This window comes from Erythrolamprus reginae, chromosome 2 (assembly GCF_031021105.1).
Source record: "Erythrolamprus reginae isolate rEryReg1 chromosome 2, rEryReg1.hap1, whole genome shotgun sequence".
Lineage (NCBI taxonomy): Eukaryota > Metazoa > Chordata > Lepidosauria > Squamata > Dipsadidae > Erythrolamprus > Erythrolamprus reginae.
In genome coordinates, this window is record NC_091951.1 from 100830912 (window position 1) to 100853837 (window position 22926).

Genomic DNA, 22926 nt, shown 5'->3' on the forward strand with positions numbered 1-22926 from the left:
GATCTTGTCTGTTTGAATTCTATAGTCCCAGAGAACTCTAGCCTCTTCATATTCTATTACTTTGTTTATTAGTGATTTCACCAGTACTCGCTTGCAGGCAAATGGTATTTCTTGCAGATATTCCAATAGACCAGAGTTGCTACTTTGTCATGCTTTTATTTTAGCTCAATCTGTGCAATCTTCTTGCAGCTGTTAACTGGGTGGAAATTAGCTGATTCTCCAGCTTCTTTGCAGAAGCTGCCATTTGCTTGCTGTGCTGTCTTTTCAATTCTGACTTTGTATGCATTTGTTCTTCAGGCTTGGTTTTGTGAGGCCAGAATTAGCTCCTCTGTCTCTTCCTTAAATTTTCTTCCTCTTAGCCCTTGCCAGGTCTGCTTTGCCTGCTATTTTGTTTAATGTACTGCCCATGTAATATTTTGCATTTCCATGCCTCCCTTCTGTTCTTCATTTGGTCCTTCTTATAGGCCAGTTTGGTCTCTCTAATTCTCAGTAAGTCTTCCTGGTACACTAGCTTCAGACATCTTATTCACTGTCTTTCAGATAGTCTTCAAATCCTATTTTTTCTTCTTCAACTGTTGGGTGTACTTGCAACATTCCACACCCACATATTTCCTTGGGTAAGTAGAGTCTGGTCAACGTTGTTGCTTGGATGAAAGGCATGATTCATTGTTATTATTTTTCTTGTCTCCATATCCAGGACTTTTAGTTCTCTTTGAGTAAGTCCTCTATTCCAGAAGTATATGAAATGACTAGAATTGCCTGGGTGTTAAATGCTTTGATGACATTTCCTCCCCTGAGTTTAGACTTCAAGATCTTTGATGATAATTATGTTCGTCCATTGTTTTCGAAAAGGGCCTTGACATCTTGGGGGGATGGCAAGATCTTTACTCTTATGATGTATTCATTCCTGACTTCCTTCTTGACTTCAGTGTGCTTGGTGTTGTCAGTTTGAAGGATGCCCAGATGTTGTAGTGATAGTCTTTATCCAGACTCTTGATGCTTTTTGTCATAGGGCATCAGGCATCTTGATTCCTGTATTTTTCACAGTTTGATGGTGAGCGCATCATGTTTGTCTAGTCCAAACTCCTTTGCAATATCTTGGCTGAAGATATGGGCAAAGTAGAGAAGCAGTTCTATTACAGATGGTGTTTTTCTATCAACTTCAGATTGTAAAGGAGGTGCGATATCTTGGCAGACATTTTTGATATTTGATAGCCATAGCCTGAGTTGCTCAATATCGTTGACAGTGGAATCAGTGCAGTGAAAAACAGTGGTGATGATAGTTACTCTCTGTTCTGATTCCGTCCGAGGCCCCTCAGGGAACGGCTGATCTTCTGTCGGTTTCCTGCTCAGAGGGGGAGGATGAGGAACAGGAGGTGCAGGCAGACGAGGAGGAGGAATCTCAGGCTGAGGAAGAGGGGGAACAGCCAGAGGCCCCCGAGAGGGAGCTCTCCCCAGCAAGCAGCCTGGATTCCTTAGAGGAAAATGCACAAGCAATAATCAATCTGCGACAGAGAAGAGCAACACAAAGAAGGGACCAATTAGCTAGGTACTTTCAGCACTAAAGAGGCAACAGCTGGGTTTGGGTGTGGTGCTCTCTGGAAAGGCTAAAAGGCAGACCCACCCTTCCTGGCTTGTGGAGTATTATCTTTGGGAGTCCTGGGACCTGGCTGTGCTCTTTGGCGTCTTGGAATTCTGGTTTGTGACTTTGAATACTGAAACCTTGGGGGGTGGAAAGGTGGGGGGTCTTATTCTCTACAGTGGTGGGTGTGCCAGCAAGAAGGCTGCTGTATTGTCTGGACATCAGGACTCTGCTGTAAAGTCTCATAACCTGCCTGTGGGGAAGAACAGGTTTTTCTCTGTGTTTATTTTTCAAGCTATAAAGTACTTTTGCTTTTACCAGCGTGTCTGGCTGTTTTTTCCAGTTGGTGTTGAGGTCTGGGGGCACCCAGACAGAACAGTCTCCTTCAAAGATTCCTCTCTTAATATTAACTTGATATTGACCAGCAGCTGCATCTTCCATTGTGCCATTACCTTTGCACAAACTTATGGTGTTTTTCTTGCTGTTATTTCCAGGCACTGATTTATTCAATCATTATTCAACAGGGAGTTGAATACCTTCTTGTAATCAATCCAAGATAATTCAAGTTGGTCTTTCTTCTCTTGCAATTTTCCAGAATCATCTTGTCATTAAGGAGCTGATCCTTTGTTCCTGTGCTGGTGGCAGTTTCCCAAATGCTCTAGTGGAAAAAGCTTGTTTTCAACTAGGTGCTATTGACCTGCATCAGCTACCACACCAGCGAGCAATGAGAAAGTTGTTGGTAAACAGGTAATTGGCCTGTAGTTGCCTAGTGCTGCCCATTTTATTGGATTTTTCATTAACCTTCCATGCTGTTTTCACCACCATTTTGGCTGTTACTACAAGATCTTTTATTTCAGTTTCTCTTTTTCTAGCTCCTTTACCCAAGCTGCGTTCTTGTTGTATTATTCTGAATTGCCCCAAAGCTGCACTCAGTATCTTTTCTTCTGTATTATGATTATGAAGAACTACCGTGTTTCCCCAAAAATAAGGCCCTGTCTTATATTTTTTTGAACCCTGAAATAAGCACTTGGCCTTACTGCCATGTACTCAAAAGACCGATTGGGCTTATTATCAGGGGATGTCTTATTTTGGAGGAAACAGGCTGGTTGATCCTAAATATTTCTCTAACAAAAGTTCTCTTGGCCCTATTTTAGTTTTCCAGAAGACATCCTGCTTACCACACCAATGGAAACACAACTTAGTCACTGTTTTTATATTCACACTTTCCACCTCTGTAGGTATGAATAGTTTTTCCTACTTACTTCAGAGTATTTCCTGTTAATAGTCCTTAATCTTGCACATAGAAGTGACAAGGAGCAATGGACAATCTATTCCTGAGGAATGTGGAATAACACACAAATACACAAACATTATTTTAAATATTAATGAAAGGGTGACTGGTAAAAAATAGAAAACATTACTAAACCATGAGACTTTATGGCAGCTAACCTCAGTCACCAGAGGCCAAAGTGGATAGACAGAATTCTGGGAGTTATAGTCCCACATCCTAAGAAGCAGCTATCCTAAGTGAATCATTCTACTTTGTCCCATCGTTGGAAGAAATATCCACCTGATTCAGTTCCAAGCCGGGAGAAACACTGGAAACATGGAGGCTTTCCAGAGGGTTTAATGGTGAACAGAACCACCAAGCACATGGTCCTGCTGCAGCAGACCACATGGATTTGAGAATGAAGGTTATTTATACCTTCTCTCTGGCCTTGGCCTTGAGCTTCCTGTTCCTGTACAAGAACATGCATTCTATTGGCTGTTGTAGGGGTCATAGCTAACTCTGTAGGTTGTCTGAGAAGTTTTGGTTGAAGCTTGGAGGGTGATGCAATGTCCCCAGGTGATTTTGCCAAATGGTGAGCTCTGCTGCTAGATAATCCTTTTATGTCCTGGAGGCCCATGTCTTAATCCCATCATCCTGGAGTTGAAGGTCTTTTCTTTTGTAGATAGGCTGGCCTAGTCCTTCTCAATGGGCTCCAAATATCTGCTAGGGGCAGGAAGCTGAAGCTCTGAGTTTCTGTCCCCTTAATTTTTTTTTTAAAAAAATTCTCATTTAGGGGAAATATTTTACCCTGACTTTTTAAATATTTATCAAAATATTTCATTCTTGGGGCGTGGGGGAGCAGCTTCCCACACCATTCTACTTTGTCCTATTCTTAGATTATATTTCTTTGTTTGTATAGTGTAGTTTATAGGCCACCTGACTCCCAGTGATGCTGAGTGACTTTCAATTTAAAACATTTTTAAAAAGAAAAGAAATCATAAACATTCCCCAAAACTATATATAATTAAAAAAAAAACACCCCCGAATCACAGAGTTATATTCCTGCAGTGATAAGTGCCAAACCTATTCTCCCAAATAGGCAGTTTTTGCAGAAAACTGCCCAAAATCCTCCAGAAACTGATTTAAAAAATGCAAATCACCATATGATTGCAGGGAGTGGGCAGCTCGACAAGATTACCACCACCACTCCACAATTAACACCAACTGAAATTGGCTTCAAAGAAATCAGGAGAATCCTTTCTCCAAAAAGTACAGCTAAGAGGTGAAAAAAGTTACTTTGCTGCAATGAACCACGGTCTGCGACTACAAGGAAGCATCCGTTTATATTTCACACTTCCATGAGCTTGTTGAAGCTTGTTGAAGTTTTACTTGCATGGGTTCCCTATTGCTTCTTCTCTCACACTTTTAATTTCAGCACAATATCACATTTGAAATATCTGTTAAAGGAATATCTGTTAAATTAAATTGAGAGATGGTGGACTTTTTAACAGGACAAAGGTTTATACCCGGCAATAATCATTACTGACTGAAGACCCAACTCACCTTTTAGCAGCTATTCCTTTTTTTAATTAATATTTTTACTGATTTTTATAATATTTATTTATTTATTTATTGGATTTGTATGCCGCCCCTCTCCGGAGATTCGGGGCAGCTAACAGCAATAATAAGACAGTGTACAATAATAATCCAATACTAAAAATGATTAAAAACCCATTAATATAAAAAACCAAACATACATACAGACATACCATGCATAAAATTGTAAAGGCCTAGGGGGAAAGAGCATCTCAATTCCCCCATGCCTGGCGGCAGAGGTGGGTTTTAAGTAGCTTACGAAAGGCAAGGAGGGTAGGGGCAATTCTAATCTCTGGGGGGAGTTGGTTCCAGAGGGCTGGGGCCGCCACAGAGAAAGCTCTTCCCCTGGGTCCCGCCAAGCGGCATTGTTTAGTTGACGGGACCCGGAGAAGACCCACTCTGTGGGACCTAACTGGTCGCTGGGATTCGTGCAGCAGAAGGCGGTCCCTGAGATAATCTGGTCCAGTCCCATGAAGGGCTTTATAGGTCATAACCAACACACACACAACATATAACATGTGCTCAGTGATCCCACCACCAGACAATCAATCATACCCCCCCACCAGTTGGGGATATTTCTTGTATAAATCATTTAAACCCAAGAGTGAACTATTTCTTTACATATTATACAGTGATTCCAACTTGTTTCTTATAGCTTGGTCTCGGATCCTACTCGCCATATATCGTCTTACATTGTCCCATCGCCCCATCAGCTGTTGCAAATCAGTTTCACTCATCGAATTCATCCTTTTATCCATAATCTCGAATTGAATGTACCTATACCACCATATACCTATACCAATTTTGCATTGTCCATTTTGTCGCGTCTTTCCACCCCAAGACTATTACCGCCTGAGCGCTTTCTATCGCTGCTTGTTTTATTTCTCTGTATTCTCCCATCTCACTACTTTTTACTAATACTGCCATTTCCTTAGTAATCGTCCATCTTATATTTAATATCCTATTAATATCCTCTTGCACTTTTTGCCAAAAATTCTGCACCACTGGGCATTCCCAGAGCATATGCATAAACACTCCTTTATCTTGACACCCATGCCAACAAATACCCCTGGCATTCTGCTGAAAGTGTGCAAGTTGAACAGGTGTGTAATACCACTTATGTAATATTTTCCTTCTCATTTCCCTAACCCTTGTATTCTTGGTTTTCCTTATATTCTCTACTGTGTTTTCCATCTCTTGCACCTCTACTTGCATCTCATTTTGCCACCATTTAGTCAATCCTTGGATCACATCCCCGTCTGACTTCACTAACATCTTATATATATTGCTTGCCTGCGCCTTTGTACCCTCAGTTTTTTCTCTTATTATTTTCTCTAGTTCCATCTCCTCCCTAAATATTTTTTAGCAGCTATTCCCAAACAATAAGAGATAACAATTTGCTCTGATCTTGAATCTATTCTCTTGCCTTAAAGCCAAGATAACTCTGCAGACATGCAAGCAAGAACAGTGCTGTCTTGCTACATACTACCTATTGAGCTAAAGCAGAGAGTCTGAAGAATGACGGAACAGAGAGATTGTGCTGCAGACATCTTAAGTAGTTGCTTTATCACTGTGACTTTAAAGATGTTGCTAGATGATGCCTGAACTAGGAAGCCGAGGCAGCGCTTCCAGTCGCCCATGGGGGAAGGTTTTCCTTCCTGGGTGCACTCGACTCCCATTAAAATGAATCCTGCCTGTTCTCCTCATTGACAGATCTCCTAGAAAAGCCTCTTTTTTTGTTTCGTAGAAAAAGAGGGTTGTGAAAGAAATGGGAGGTGTACACGTACAGAACAAAACACAATGGCTGCTACATCTGCCTCCTCTCCTTTCAAAGAAGCCAGTCTCTCTGTCGCTCTCTCTCTCTCTCTCTTTCTCTCTATGGCTACAGAACATGTTGGTTCTCTAATGGAATTGGCAGAGTGGGTGGCATCAATTGTAGATTAAGAGCGTGGGTGGATTTGCACTTTGTGGATTTTATTTTTCCAAGATAATATTACTAATCTAAGCAGGGCAGAAGATGGCAAATACTATCGAATATTGGGAGGAGAAATTGAAGGAGGAAAATCGTAAAGGATTACTATTGAAATTGCAGAATGTGTGGCTTATTCCAGTCGTGCTGTTGAACAGTGGCTTCATTGGAATCTTTGCCTACTGGGAAAAAAATAGAGTTTAAAGGCTAAAGTAAGGCAAAGTTTCCCTTCGCACGTATGTGCTAGTCATTCCCAACTCTAGGGGGCAGTGCTCATCTCAGAGCCAGCACTGTCATGACTAAGTGCCAAAGGTGCACGGAATACTGTTATCTTCCCACCAAAGATAGTCTCTATTTTTCTATTTGCATTTTTTACGTGCTTTCGAACTGCTAGGTTGGCAGAAGCTGGGACAAGTAACGGGAGCTCACCCCATTACGCAGCACTAGGGATTCGAACTGCTGAACGGCCGACCTTTTGATCGACAAGCTCAGCATCTTAGCTGAGGCTAAATTTTATGTAGTCTAAAAATCAATCTTATTGATGTTGTTATAAAAACAAACACTTGTTTAATCTCCACGGCTCAACATTTATTTCCCGAAGAGTTTATGAAATAAAGGCAAAGTTCTTAAACCTGGAAAAATATATTCCTCGGGAAGATATCTCAAATATATAAACGCTTCATAAAGACCAAGATGGTCCTTCAGATAATCTGGCTGCTAAACATGTATGCAGAGTTTTAAAGGTCAAAATTAGAATTTTGAATTAGTCCTAAATCAGCTGGTAATGAGAGCAATAGGCAGAGTTTGTGTTTTATATTCTGATCACTTGGCAGCAAAGATGATTCTGCACATCTGATTTTTTTAAAAAAATTCAATAGCAATGCATTACATTTATGTTTTAATTGTTACACCCATTAAAATAGGGTTACTGCTTTTTTAGATGTATCCACAACTCCCTGTCAAGCTGGTATAGAGAAAACCTGGTTTGAGCCTCTTTTAGTGTTTTCTGCATTACTGAATATTTTTGCCACTGAAAGTTATTATAAAAGAAGCGGCTGGGGGTAGGCAGATGAGGCCCCAAGGCATTTCTGTGTCATCAAGTTGGCCCTCTAGAATTATTATTATTATTATTATTATTATTATTATTATTATTATTATTATTATTTATTAGATTTGTATGCCGCCCCTCTCCGTAGACTCGGGGCGGCTCACCACGCAATAAAACAGTTCATGACAAATCTAATAATTTACAATTTAAAATATTTTAAAAAACCCATTATTAAGCAGACATACATACAAACATACCATACATAAATTGTACAGGCCTGGGGGAGATATCTCAATTCCCCCATGCCTGACGACAAAGGTGGGTTTTAAGGAGTTTACGAAAGGCAAGGAGGGTAGGGGCAGTTCTAATCTCTGGGGGGAGCTGGTTCCATAGAGTCGGGGCCACCACAGAGAAGGCTCTTCCCCTGGGGCCCGCCAACCGACATTGTTTAGTTGACGGGAGCCGGAGAAGGCCCATGGTCGCTGGGATTCGTGCAGCAGAAGGCGGTCTCGGAGATATTCTGGTCCGATGCCATGAAGAATGGTCTCCCACAATGAATACATACACTTGTTCCTAACTCAGGTCACTTTCTTGGAACTTTCAAAAATGAAGCTTTTCTGGGGGGCATTTGGAGGCCGATATCAAATGCCACCTGGAACATAACACCATCCTTTCATAGGAGACCAGATAAGGACACCAGTGCCATGTAAGTCAGTATACTTTTCATTGTGAAACTACATGAATACAATCTTGCAAGTCTAGTGTCCAGGAAAACCAGACAGGAGACATGACCAGTTGAGCTAATTCTACTTTATTGTGAAGCTATGTTGATAGAATCTTGTAAGTCTGGTGTGGTGGTGGTGGAGGAAGTAGGGCTAGGGCTGGCGCTGCTAAAGGAGGTGAAACGTGGGTGACTGGTGAAGGAAGGGCAGGGATAGATAAGTAGAAATTCCAAAAAATTCCCTACTTTTTCCTCTGGCCATGGCTAGGTGGTGTGTGTGTGTGTGTGATGTGACTGAGTGGGCATGAGTGATGGCAAGTTGACCATGCCCACTCAGTCACGTGCCGTGGACTCGGGGCGGCTAACAACAGTGATAAAAACAGCATGTAACAATACAATACTAAAACAACTAAAAAATCCTTATTATAAAACCAACATGCATACAAACATACCATGTATAAATTGTAGAGGCCTAGGGGGAAAGAGGGACCAGTTCCATGGAGAGAGGTTTTTCTCTGGGGGCTTGGTTTTCCATGCTGCCTGCAACCCAGATGGGGATTCCCTTGTTTGCACAGTCTGGTTTCTGTCATGCCACGGACCAGTGTCAGTCCACAGACCGAGGGTTTGGAACCCCAGCTGGTTCCATTGATAAATATCAATGCCATTGCCTATGGAATAACAGTCTCCGTGGTTTAGAAAGAAAGAAAAACATAATTACTTTTGTTTCTACTTGGAAACTGCTTCTCGACTTTGTGCTTGAAGTGGGAAAAATATGAAACTTTGACTTTGGGTTTCACTGATTACCATAGATAGATTTGTTATTATAGAAATGGCTAATTTATGCTACTGGGTAAAAGTAAAAAGTTGAACAAAGCACAAAAGAGAGTGAGAAATCAATGTCTTTTCTTTCTTTTTCCCTTTTCCCTCTCCCTTTTCCTATTATTTGTTTTTGTATTTTATATTATAAACTAATAAAAAGGACAACTCAAAAAAATAGAAATAGGTTTCTAGACTCACGTGTAGCAGCCCCGAGTCCTCAGAGAGGGGTGGCATACAAATCCAATTAATAAATTATATATATATATATATATATATATATATATATATATATATATATATAACTATTATTATTATTTATTATTATTATTATTATTATTATTATTTAGATTTGTATGCCGCCCATCTCCATAGACTCGGGGCGGCTAACAACAATAACAAGAAACAGCATAAAGCAAATCTAATATTTAAATTACTATTCTTTACAAGGCAGGAGAAATTTATTTTGAGTGGATCCATCTCTAGAATCCGTGTGGTAAGAGCTTCACTGTGATTAGCTAGGGGATGACTATAAAAGGACAGTTCCAAAAGAAAAGGTTATCTTAAAATGTTATCCAATGTAAATTACTACAAATTAATGCACAGTGCAGTAGGCAAAATAATGGTAGATAGTTAATATAGATGATAGATTAGGAGGATGGGTGGGTGGATGGATGGATAGTTGCTATTTGTCATTGTCTAAAATAAATGCACACCACCTTTAAAAAAACATAAACAAACCATCATCTGGCTATTAATCCAGGCCTAAGGCAAGCAAGAATGAGATCCCTCTCACTCTACTGCATATGTCTTTTCTTTATCTTGTATTATTTATTGGTTTGGTTGTAATTTCTTTGATTGTTTTAAGCTGCCCAGCACTGCTGAAAGTCAGGAAGCACATAAGTTAAATTAATAATTTAAAACAATTTAAATTTAAAACAATTTAATCTAATAGATTCTTGCTCAGAATTCCCTAATAAAATCACTCACAAGGGCTGATTCTTTTCCTCAAGGATTCTCATCTTGGTATCAAAGGTAAAAATTGCCTGTGGATCTGAAGTGTTCCACTACTGACTGCTGGATGTTGCCATCACAAACATACTGAGGGATCCGAGCTCCAGTAAGGACATCGTAGGATTGATGAAAAGCAAAGCTGTCAAGATGCTCCATTAACTATGAAGATTTTACAAATATATATTTTTATGTATTGATACTGTGTTTTTTATCTATGCATACGTACTTTTATTTTAAGGTGGAGAAAAATAAAAAAATATACCCAAAAAGAAAAGAAAAACTGTTGTGTGGGACTATTATTAGGTATATGATGGGAAGGATTATAAATTACATCAAATACTGGATGTAATATTTATTTATTTATTTTATTTATTTATTAGATTTGTATGCCGCCCCTCTCCGCAGACTCAGGGCGGCTCACAACAATAATAAAACAGTATAAAATAAACAAATCTAATATTTAAAAAATATCTAAAAACCCATTATTTTAAAAACACACAACACAAGCATACCATACATAAAACTATAAAAGCCTGGGGGAGATGTCTCAATTCCCCCATGCCTGATGGCAGAGGTGGCTTTTAAAAAGTTTGCGAAAGGCAAGGAGGGTGGGGGCAATCCTAATCTCTGGGGGGGAGCTGGTTCCAGAGGGTTGGGGCCGCCACAGAGAAGGTTCTTCCCCTGGGTCCTGCCAGACGACATTGTTTAGTCGACGGGACCCAGGGAAGGCCAACTCTGTGGGACCTAACCGGTCACTGGGCGGTCAGAAGGCGGTCTCAGAGATATTCTGGTCCGATGCCATGAAGGGCTTTATAGGTCATAACCAACACTTTGAATTGTGACCAGAAACTGATCAGCAACCAATGCAGACTGCGGAGTGTTGGTGTTACATGGGTATACCTAGGGAAGCCCATGACTGCTCTCGCAGCTGCATTTTGCACGATCTTAAGTTTCCAAATACTCTTCAAAGGTAGCCCCATGTAGAGAGCGTTACAGTAGTCGAGCCTCGAGGTGATGAGGGCATGAGTGACTGTGAGCAGTGACACCTGGTCCAGATAGGGCCGCAATTGGTACACCTGGCGAACCTGGACAAACATCCCCCTCGCCACAGCTGAAAGATGGTTCTCTAATGTGAGCTGTGGATTGAGGAGGACACCCAAGTTGCGGACCCTCTCTGAGGGCGTCAATAGTTCCCCCCCCCCAGGGTGACAGATGGGATTGTCCTTGGGAGGCAAAACCCACAGCCACTCCATCTTGTCAGGGTTGAGTTTGAGTCTGTTGACACCCATCCAAACCCCAAAAACCTCCAGGCACCGGCACATCACTTCCACTGCTTCGTTGACTGGACATGGGGTGGAGATGTACAGCTGGGTATCATCAGCGTACTGATTATACCTCACCCCATGCCCTTGGATAATCTCACCCAGCAATATACTGTATTTCTGAATGCTAATGACCAGGAATCATGAATGGAGGATGTTACAGGTCCTCTTTGTTATTTACTCACGTGTGCTAGAATAGCTAGTATAGGAACAAAACACTAAATTAAAAAGACCTTTGGAAGGATCCAGCTACACAGTTTCCTCATGTTCCTATACAAGCCTCTGGCCATTCATTAATTGATTTATTAGCTAATTATAAACTGGATTATTTATGATGAGGATAATTATTGCCCAATCCGTAACCTTTCTTTCAATTCTTAGAATTGACCACAAAGCTGCCCCTCCTCAATATTTCTATTACAACAGCCATGTGGACCATAGAATGGCAAGGCTGAAAAGTATTACATACATATAACATTAGACCCAGAAAGGATCATTTAGCTCAAACCATTGACCAGTTTAAAAAAGAGGGGGGAAGGTCCCCTTTTCTTCCTTCAGGAAATGAAGCTTAGGAACTAAATGATGTACAGTAGTTTGTTTTTTTAAGTAAATTGAATAGATTTTCGTCCGTGCTCTGTGAATTTGTTTTCTTGCAGACATTTCATTACCCAAACTAGGTAGCATCATCAGTGTTAGTAAGGAGTGCTGTTTGCTGTGAGTTTATATTTTAGTGGCTTTGTTTGGTTGTGTTGTATGGGTTGAGTGGTCAAGGACTTTTTGATAAAGTTGCATGGATTTTGTTGGAATGTGTTGCACGGATGCTCTGTTCCCTTTTTCTGCTGTTCCAAGCCCTTACACAGCTTCTCTTGTGGGAGACTGGATTGCTGCTTTGGTGCTGGAGCACCTGGTTAGTATGGGAGGCTTTTCTATAGACTTACATTTCTAGTTTGCCATTGTGGTCTCTGCTGATCAGGATGTCCAGGAAGGGTAGTTGTTTTCTTCTTCCCTAAATTTTCAAAATATCGTAGTCAATCGTTTTTACTGTCCCTTCCTCAAAAACTAACAGAGTTCATAGAACTCTGCTTTACAAGAAAAACAAAATAGGGGAAGAGCAAGATAAACCCTCACTTAAGTTGAAACCAAACCACAAAATCTTGTTTTAAGTTTTTCAGTAAAATCCTAAGCACACGTGGTTCAGCCTTAGGATCCAGCTGAGATTCCTGCTCTCTCAGAGTCTGTGGCGATTTTTGGGCTCTATTTCTATTATTTTATTTATTTATTTATTTTGTCCAATACACAATGAGGGTTTCGGTGGGTATATATCTATATACACATAGTAAAATAGATGATGAAGGTTATAGAGGAAATACTCATAGTAAAATATATCTAAGAAATAATAGAAAAGAACATACAGTAGTCCCTCGCTATACCGCGCTTCACCTACTGCGGCTTCACTTCATCGCGGGTTTCTGAGGAAGTCGATCGGCAGATTTAAACAGCCCTTCGAACTTTTTTTAAAAAAAAATCTAAAATTGTAAATACTGTATTTAAATACTGTATCTAAAATAAATACTGTGTGGGAAGGGTTTATAAACACTTAAAACAATGAAAACTTACCAAACAATTACAATATAAATACTTAAATAAGTACTATCAGTCGATAAATTCCCCATCGCGGATTTCACCTATCGCGGCCAGGTCTGGAACGTAACACCAGCGATAGGTGAGGGACTACTGTATAGTAATAGAACATATCAATGAAAGAATAGAAGAGATATAGCAATAGAAGAAAGGTATAGGAGATATAGGAGAGCAATAGAACAGGGGACGGAAGGCATTCTAGTGCACTTATGTACGCCCCTTACTGACCTCTTAGGAATCTGGATAGGTCAACCGTAGATAATCTAAGGATAAAGTGTTGGGGGTTTGGGGATGACACTATGGAGTCCGGTAATGAGTTCCACGCTTCGACAACTCGGTTACTGAAGTCATATTTTTTAAAGTCAAGTTTGGAGCGGTTAATATTTCCAAACACATTGGCCTATCTTTGCTCTTCTGCTCCTTTTAGGGTCCTTCTGCTCTTTTGGACTGGCCTCTGCTCCCAAAGCAGGAACCACTTCGGACTGAAGATAGCTGTAGTTCAGCAATTCAAATCTCACCACCTGCTCAAGGTTGACTCAGCCTTACACCCTTCGGGGGTGGGTAAAGTGAGGACCCAGATTGTTGGGGGCAATATGCTGATTCTGTAAAGCTGCTTAGAGACAGCTGTAAAAGCACTGTGAAGCGGTATATATAAATGCTATTGCTAAGGTTCACATTTTTTTTAAAAAAGAAAAGAATGGCTTGTACATTTTATTTTGTCACAAAGGACGGAGTTCCCTTCCGGTGTTTGGGAGATCTCCCCTTCTTCCATCTGCAAATCTATGTCTTTTTTCCCTCAGAGACTGGGGAGGGGGAGGGGAAGAGAAGGGAAATCCATTTTTCAGGCCTGCTTTAGGGGGCTAATGGTGCTGCCAGCTTAAGTAGAGAAGGGCTTGAGGAAAATCCACCCCGTTGTCTTAGCCTCCTAGACCGGCTCCTGGGGATATGCGGAAGGGCCCAGTCTCTCCTCCTGCTCCTTCTCATGCGAGGGTAATGCACCTCCATGTTCAAACGCCTGAGCAGTCTCTCCCTCCCTCCTTCTTCCCTTCCCCTTCCTCCCAGAAACCAAACGCCTGGTTCTTCCACGCATGCTCCTAGCCTCACACACTCGTCGCCGGCAGCGCCAGGAACGGTTGTGTGCGGGACAAGAAGGAGACCCATCCCGCCGCACCTGGGTCAGCTCGAGATTTCGGCAAGTTAAAAAAACAACATATCTTTCCGACGGGACGCCGAGTCGACGCCACGCCTGATTGACTGACAGACACACACACACACACCGGGAGAGGAGAAGCTCTCCTCCGGGTCCAAGGCAGGTGAGCGATGGACTTGGGAAGCGCCTAGCGCGCTCTGCCTAACGCGAGGGAAGAGGCGGCGGCAGTGGAAGGAACACACGTGCGGCTTGTAGCCGAGCTGTGGCTTTGTTCGGAGACCCGGTCCAGCCATCATCCCTCGGGGCAGGCAGGAGGGGAGATTTGGGCGGGGGGAGGAGGAATCGAGGATCCTCGCTCCCGATCCTCCACTCCTACAGGTTATCTGGAGAAAGTGGCCTGGAATATGGCGTGGGCATAATCGGTCCCGATCGGATCCTCTCCGCCGTTGCGCGTTTAAGAAGATCCGCGTGCGCGGCTGGCGGGAGCGCAATCGGGTGGGTGGAAGACACCCCCCCTCCCTTTCCCCTCCTCCCGTTAAAATAGTTGGAGATGCGCGGCGGCCACGCGTGTCTGTGCGCGCGTGTGGAAAGTGGGGTTTGCATTGGTGCCGCTGCCCGTCGGACGCGCTTTAGGACGCCGTATTGGAAACGCGAGTTACCTCCGGGTAGGCAGACGCGTATTTAGGCTTTGGGTGTGTGTGTGTGTGTGTGTCTATGCGTGTATGTGTGTGTGTGTTAAATTCACGGTACCCGCGCGCGCTCGCGTGTGTTTTGCCCGCGGGTAAAATAATCCGCGTGGGCTGCATAACATTACGTGTAGGTTTTTCTTCCCGATCCGTGTGCGAGACTGCCCTCGCTGGGTGTAGATACACATAGGTAGCTGGAAGATGTGTTTGTGCGCTCCCCGCCGATAGGCTGCGTGGATCAAAGGAGTGTGGATTCCCCCTCCACACACACACACAAACCCCGCTTGTTCGGCGGTGTTGGGTTCCATTCATCGATTTCCCTCCGGATCGCCCGTTCGGTTTCCGAGGCGACGGATCCCTGCCGATCTCATTCCACCGCCGCCACTCCGGGCTCTTCGCCGAATCGTGGTGTTTGCCTTGCCCCGCGAGCCGTCGTTGGCTCCGAAGCCCCGCTTTTGCCTTCTCAGGTACCACCCGCGAGTAAGCGATGGGGTCCGTCGGGCTTCTTAGCTCTCCGCCTGACATCCATCCTCCAGGCAGGGATGTTGACTTGACTGTTGTTCGCTTCGCTGAATTCCCTTCGCCAGCTGGATTTTGCTTTTCGGACTGTTGATTTGGGGCTTTGAGAAGGGGGTGTCTTTGGCTTGTATGTGGATGCATGTGAGTAAATAAGGCGCATGGAAGAGGAGAGGTTGCTTATGAAATGTGGATACGGAATCTGAATGTGAATCTACAGGTTTGAAACCATAAAAAGGCCACACACAGTATTAAGGATTCCATAGTGGGTGCTGTGTCCATTCAGAAAGAAATTTATTTAGAAACATAGAAACATAGAAGATTGATGATCTATCTATCTATCTATCTATCTATCTATCTATCTATCTATCTATCTATCTATCCATCCATCCATCCATCCATCCATCCATCCATCCATCCATCCATCCATCCGGTGGATTTACCAACCACGTCTGCTGGAAGTTTATTCCAAGCATTTATCTACTACTCTTTCAGTAAAATAATATTTTCTCATGTGGCTTCTGATCTTTTCCCCAACTAACCTCAGATTGTGGCCCTTTGTTCTTGTGTTCATTTTCCTATTTGTGGGTTTTTATCTTAGAATTCCTGAGGGGGGGGGGCATGATTAGCTGGCTAGGAGAAAAAACCACGATTAGCTGATTATGATTATTACCATAAATCAAGGAGAAAAGAACCAATGCTTCTACAAATAATACTGAATTTCCTGATAGTATGACCTATGGTAGTAGTATGAGGGATGCCAGAAACTGTTCAGTAAAATCTTGAGAAATGCTTGTTGTAGATGGAGAATTGAAGCTAAGGTAGCTACAAGGAAAAGCATATTTTTTGCCTGCAAAGAAATATCAGATTCAGTCCCCAGAACCTCAAGAAAAGGAACATTGGTGGTGTTGGGGAGGGGGGGGGGTGTTCTGAAAAATTGATGTCAATCATCCCAGCCTAACAGGATGCCCTGCATATGCACTGGGAACCTAGCCCAGAGTCACTTAGGTGTGGTGGGCAATGTAAAAATGTGATAAATAAGTTTTAAGAATCCCAAGCCAGCTTGGCCCACCCAAGACAATATGGCATTAAACCACTGCTGTACCTGTACTCCTTTGGGATGAAGCAACTTGTTCAAACCTCCTTCTACTCCTCTTGAGGTTTTCGTGCAACAAGTAAAATTTGAAATTAAACTTGTGCAGTAAGTGGTTTTTGCTTTTATCCAATGTGTTTGTTCTCCTGTGGAATGGTTATAGCTAAGTAACACAAGGCTTCTTGCAGATGTGCTGCAGATGTGCCACTAAACAAAGCAGCTTTACTGGGACTGGATAAGAGTTGAGGAGAGACTGTGGGTTAATGGTAGCAAAGGACTTTTTTGTGGTCTCTGCAGCTGGCTTGCGAAGGGGAACCCTCACAGCTGGCATCTTTTCAGAAGGAAACACATGCGCAACATTGCTTGGCTGAAGTTTAAACCTTCCTTGAAGTCAGGCTTTAATATCAGATGTGTGGCTGGGCCTGTTTCTTAAGGAAATGTGCAAACTCTGCAGAGAAAGAAACTTTGTTCTTGATTATTAGATTACATCCGTGCAATATGTTTCCTCTTCAGGCTTACAATCAGTATTTTCATCTTCCACTGGAATATTCCATTTAACTTCCTACCACTGCAATTCTGAAGAGTTTCCATTCTCCTTCTACCAGTATCCTGCATCCTGTTCCTATGGTTAACATTTAGATCTCATTTGGGTTTTCCCCAGTTAGGGTTTTGATTTTTTCGGTTTTAGTTCAGGGTTCTTATTATTTTTCTAAATAATTTTTTGTTTTGTTATGACTACAGTCTTGATTAGTTTTAATGTGATGAGACGTTGAACTCTATGACCCTACCAGTGTGACTGATCTACAACTCTCAGCAATCTTGGCCAGTATTAACCAACGATAAGGGATATTGAGAGTTGTTGAGCAACAACTCAGGACCACAGGGGTGAGAGTTACTTGGGGAGCTGGAAATTCCCAGGCCAGGAATTCTGAGAACCTTATTCACCATACAAAGAATAAGGAAGGGTTCTACTAAGCAGTAAGGGTAGGAAGAAGAGAGAGGGGGCGACATACAAATCTAATCTAATCTAATCTAATAAATAAATAAATAAATAAATACATAAATATATAAATAAATAAAGAAAGAAAGAAAGAAAGAAAGAAAGAAAGAAAGAAAGAAAGAAAGACACTGAGTTTAAGCTCTGGAGGATAGAAAATGTGCCAGCATCTTTAATGTCAGAATGTCAAAAGAGTTCATTAGCTTCAGTCCTAATAAATGACCAAGATTTGAGCTATGTAACAATTCAGAAGAGAGGGAGAAAAAAGTAATTCAAATCACATGGGATACTCAAGTCATGCTTGCCAGCAATTACCGCGCTTAAAAAAAAATCATAGACATGTGTGATTGTTGCTATGCAAGCCCAATGAAAAGCACATTTTATTTATGAAGGTGCCAACAGATGAGACATCCATATGCTCCAAATAATCTTCTTCACTTTGGTCCTGATCATGGCATAGCCTTAATATTATTATTATTATTATTATTATTATTATTATTATTATTATTATTATTATTTATTAGATTTGTATGCCGCCCCTCTCCGCAGACTCGGGGCGGCTCACAACAGTGACAAAAACAATATATACTGACAAATCTAATAATTAAAATCTAAGATAGCAATTATACATTTAAAAATCTAAAAGCAAGGAACCACAATATAAAAAACATACATACAGTCATATCATGCACTTGGACTAAATAGGCAGGAGGAGATGTCTCAGTTCCCCCACGCTTGACGACAGAGGTGGGTTTTAATGAGTTTACAAAAGGCAAGGAGGGTGGGGGCAATTCTAATCTCCGGGGGGGGGAGTTGGTTCCAGAGGGCCGGGGCCGCCACAGAGAAGGCTCTTCCCCTGGGCCCCGCCAAACGACATTGTTTTGTTGACGGGACCCATCAATATTACTATGATATCAAATAAACAGGAAGCTTTAGGCTAGTTGAGGCAAACAAATGTGGGAGGAGGAGTGGCTGACAAATAATAATGCATAATTTTTAGAGGCCTTGAATGTTATTTCCTTTTATAAACTAATTTGAGGCTATGCAGCTTAGTACTTAGAAGTTGTGAACAACCTCAAGGAGTTCCAATCTGTGACCCAGCTGACTATGTTCTGAAGAGGTTGCAATTCAAAGCATCAGGAGGTTCCAGGCTCTAATCTGATTCTAGATATACTTATGGCTTTTGCTTTGGAGTTGATTCGCATAGTCATAGTTCAGGTTTTCTACTGAAGCCAACTGCTAATGGCTGGTGTTGATGTAGCTTTAGTGCCAGCTCAACCATTCGCTACTCGTAGAAGCTGCAGCTTGCTGTTCTTGTCATTCAACAGATACTTGAAAGGATAAACATGCAAAGGATAAATGAAAGCCTCTGAGCAGGTTACCTGGCTGGTAGCTTCTGGTCATGAAGGCAGCAACCTGTTTGCTATAAGCACTGAATCCATTGTTCATAGTTCTCTGTGTGAGCAGCTGAGCATTGAAAGTGTACAAAGAATCGTAGACAAATTTAAGTAGTAGTGAGAAAGAAATTGCATACTCAGCCATGCATGTGCCACAGGGACCAGCAATTGATTTGCACCTGTTCTCAGCTTGGCACTGAAATGTATGTGTATGTATGTATGCATGTGTATGTATGTGTGTGTGTAACATTTTTTTGCTGATAATGAAAAAGGAAGGAAGACGATTCGACAGAAATATTCGACATGAAATGATTCAACAGGAAAAAACATCCACGTACACACATCCCTTAGCTGTCTTCATTTTTGTTGTTGTTGTTCTAGGGAAACCTGTCTGTTTATATTTGTATCTCTTTGAAAAACTGGTAAATTATTTAAATCATACTATGAATACCTTTTAGCTACAGATAAAACCGTTCAGGAGCAAACACTTTTAGTCTGATTGGCCTGGTTTCATCTACTACTCGCAAGGGATAGACCAGAGGTGATTTACCAGCCAGATCTACCGCCATCCTCTTTAAAATAATAGCTGGAAAGGAAGGCGTGAGTATCCTAAAGGTTTTATTTCATGGATAAAGGGAATCAGTTGTCAGTTTAACTAATTCATAGTTTGCACAATGCTTTCCTTCTGACTGCTGCTGGCAGACCTCAATTACAACTGCGGCCTGGTCAGAGAAAAGGTGATTATCGACCATATTGCCTTGGACAATTAAATTGGTTACTCTATAAAAGAAGAGATCAGATTGATTTGACACGACTTAATTTTGATAAAGTCATGCTGTTCCTGTTAAGCAGTGCATTTCTTTTTAAAATACTGTACTCACAGATCATATACCTAATAACCTGGCAGAGAATTGTATATATCACCATCAGTGTTTGCAGTTACACAAACGAATAAATACAAATAAAAACAATATTTTTCTGATCTATAAACAATCTTTAAAACTTCATCATTGAAACTTAACCAAGAAAAATTCAATGAAGATCTATTAGAAATAGCAAATTATTATTTTTTAATCTCTTCAAATGATGTCCCACAAATCAATCTCTTGCTATCATCTCCTGTCAGTTTTAATACCAAAATAGAACAAAATTCTCTTCTTCCCACAGCTATAAACAAATCTTTAAAGCATTATCATTCAGGCCTAGTTAACATTAAAAGCTGTTAGAAAAAAGAGGATCATATACAGCTTAACCTTGATTGAATAAGCAAACTTTTTAAAAGATTTGTTTTAGTTTTAAAGGTCTTGATTATTACTTTTTAAATAATGTCCCAAAAGCTGATTTCTTCTCTGTTTTCTTTTTCTCAGCAAAATTAAAACATACCAATGGTATTTTTCTAAAACCAAAGTGATAAATTTGTCCAAGTCCCTTTTCTGACTTAAAATCCAAATCACTCTTTTAATTTATTATTTATATATCCATTTTTATTAATAAAACCTAAGACAATTTCATTTGTAGGTACTATATAACATCTTAATGTCAATATCATTCTTGTATCCTATTGATTTTAAGTCAATTTTCAAAATAGCCTGATTTTCAGTTATCATCCAACTCATGGTTGTCCCAAAAGAGGCTTTTTTTCCTTTTGAAAACCTTTCGCTTCTCATCCAAGAGACTTCTTCATCTTTGACTGGATGGTGGGGTACAAGAAAGTCCAGTTACCTCCTGAAAAAAGCTCCTTTGGGTCTTTAAGCCCATTTTTGTTGTATCGGACAGGTTAAAGAATACATTTTGGGTCAAATTATTGGCAAACATCCTTACATTTTTCTAGCACTAAAATACTTTTTCCATTCCATATTAGTGGGAATTCTCAATTGTTATTTTTTTTGGCTGCTTCTAGTAATCAGCTTCCTCTTACCATGTTTTCTGTCAACCAGAACATTATCCCATTCTTCAGAGAATACTAAGTATCCAGGAAGAAGAATATGGTGGCTCCGCAGTCAAAGACCCACTAAACCTAAAACATGTCCAAGTTACACATGATCTCACCCTTCCTGAAACCATTGTCTGTGATCTGCCTTAAATACCACACTTCGCTTTCTACTTTGTTACAGGGCCCCAGACTATGACATCACACATGCGAACAAATTAACCTCACTGCCCATACCCCCTTATCTTTCTTGGAGACCTCAATCTACCTCTCATTAACTGGACCCTAAACGAATGCACAACTGAATCCATCCATACAACTGTATACAATGCTGATACCAATCTAGGACTCGGCCAACTAGTAACAAACAAGAATAGAATAGAATAGAATAGAATTCTTTATTGGCAAAGTGTGATTGGACACACAAGGAATTTGTCTTGGTGCATATGCTCTCAGTGTACATAAAAGAAAACATAGATTTGTCAAGAATCATGAGGTACAACACTTAATGATTGTCATAGGGGGTCAAATAAGCGATGAAAAAACAATCAATATTAATAAAAATCACAGGATATAAGCAACAAGTTACAGTCATACAGTCCTAAATGGGAGGAAAAGGATGATGGGAATGATGAGAAAAAAATTAATATAGAAGTGCAGACTTAGTAAAAAGTTTGATAATGTTGAGGGAATTATTTGTTTAGTAGAGTGATGGCCTTCGGGGAAAATATTCTTGTGTCTAGTTGTCTTGGTGTGCAGTGCTCTGTAGCGGTGTTTTGAGGGTAGGAGTTGAAACAGTTTGTGTCCAGGATGTGAGGGGTCAGTAAATATTTTCATCGTCCTCTTTTAGACTCAACAACTACCTTGACCTCATATTCTGCAACAGCCAAAGCACAATTTATGGACTACAAATAAAAGAAAAAGAATCCTTTTCCAACAGCAACCACAGCACGATAGACTTCAGCCTCAATCTACACTATTGCAAGAATCCCCTTAATAATAGGATACCCAAGTACAACTTTTAAAAAGCCAACTATGAACTCATGGATCACCGGCCCCCCAACTTTTGTGCACCAGCGACTAGAGGAAGCATGGTTTATTATTATTATTATTATTATTATTAGTAGTAGTAGTAGTAGTAGTAGTAGTAGTAATTAGATTTGTATGCCACCCTTCTACGAAGACTTGGGGTGGCTATGCTCATGCTGCCTGAATCACATGGATGGGACTTCATTGTTTGTGCATCCTGGGTTTTGGCATGCCACAGCCCAGTGCCGGTCCACAGACCTGGGGTTGGGGACCCTTGTTGTAGATGACTCTTGCTCTCGTTTCCTTTGGTTATTGAACCTTTGCTCAATTTTTGCTTTAAGTAATTAGGAGGGATATTGTTGGTTCGTCTTATAGTGTGATAGAAGGTAGTTGTAATAGATTGTTGGTTGTCTTGGAGATGTTTTTGATATACTGTAGAGGAGCATTATCCTTTTCATAGGTTGTTGGGGTCATTCATGTAGTCAGGAACGTTTTGATAAAGCATGGGTATCTGTTACATAGAAAGATGCTGTATAGGTGGTTTGTTTTCTATTTTTGACATTCCAGGTTACTAGAAGTTTTTGTTATTGCAGTGTGCTTAAATAATTTTCAGAAAACTTCTCATGTTATTGATAGTGAGGCACTCGGTTAGTTTGAGCGTTTTTTGTGAACTTGGTCTCAGATTTGCCATCCCATCTTCTACAAATGTGGAATATCCAGGAAAGGTGGTGTGTTTTTCTTTCCTCCTTCTCTGATAAATTTCTGTTTCTGTTTCTCATGTGTCTTTCTCATCAATTTTTTTTTATTATGATGGAAGTTTGACTACATCGAAGAGTCATATTTTAAATTGGAGGCGTGAGAATTATTCCTTCTAGATGTTGCATCACAGTCTCAGCAATCCTGAATGTGGTGATCCCTTCAGCGTTGCTTTTTTCCCCTCAGATCAGAGGCAGAAATCCTTCCATTTGTAAAGGCTGGAGAGCAGGGGTCCCCAACCCCCAGTCCGTGGACTGGCACCTATCCTTGGCATGCCAGAAACCAAGCCGCGCAAACAAATAAAACCCCATCCGCGGAGTGCAGGCAGCACACAAAACCACGCCCCCTTTGATCTGTGGAAAAACCTCTCTCCATGGAACAGGTCCCTTGTGT

General features: G+C 41.1%; 1 protein-coding gene across 1 annotated transcript in view; it reads left to right on the top strand.

Moving 5' to 3' along the window:
- The first annotated feature begins 14130 nt into the window (after positions 1–14130).
- Positions 14131–22926, top strand: part of GPRIN1 (G protein regulated inducer of neurite outgrowth 1) — a 32224-nt gene continuing 23428 nt past the window's right edge. Inside the window, exon 1 of the mRNA XM_070738966.1 lies at positions 14131–14292. The gene's annotated coding sequence lies outside the window, so the exon portion shown is untranslated. The remainder of the gene's footprint in view (positions 14293–22926) is intronic.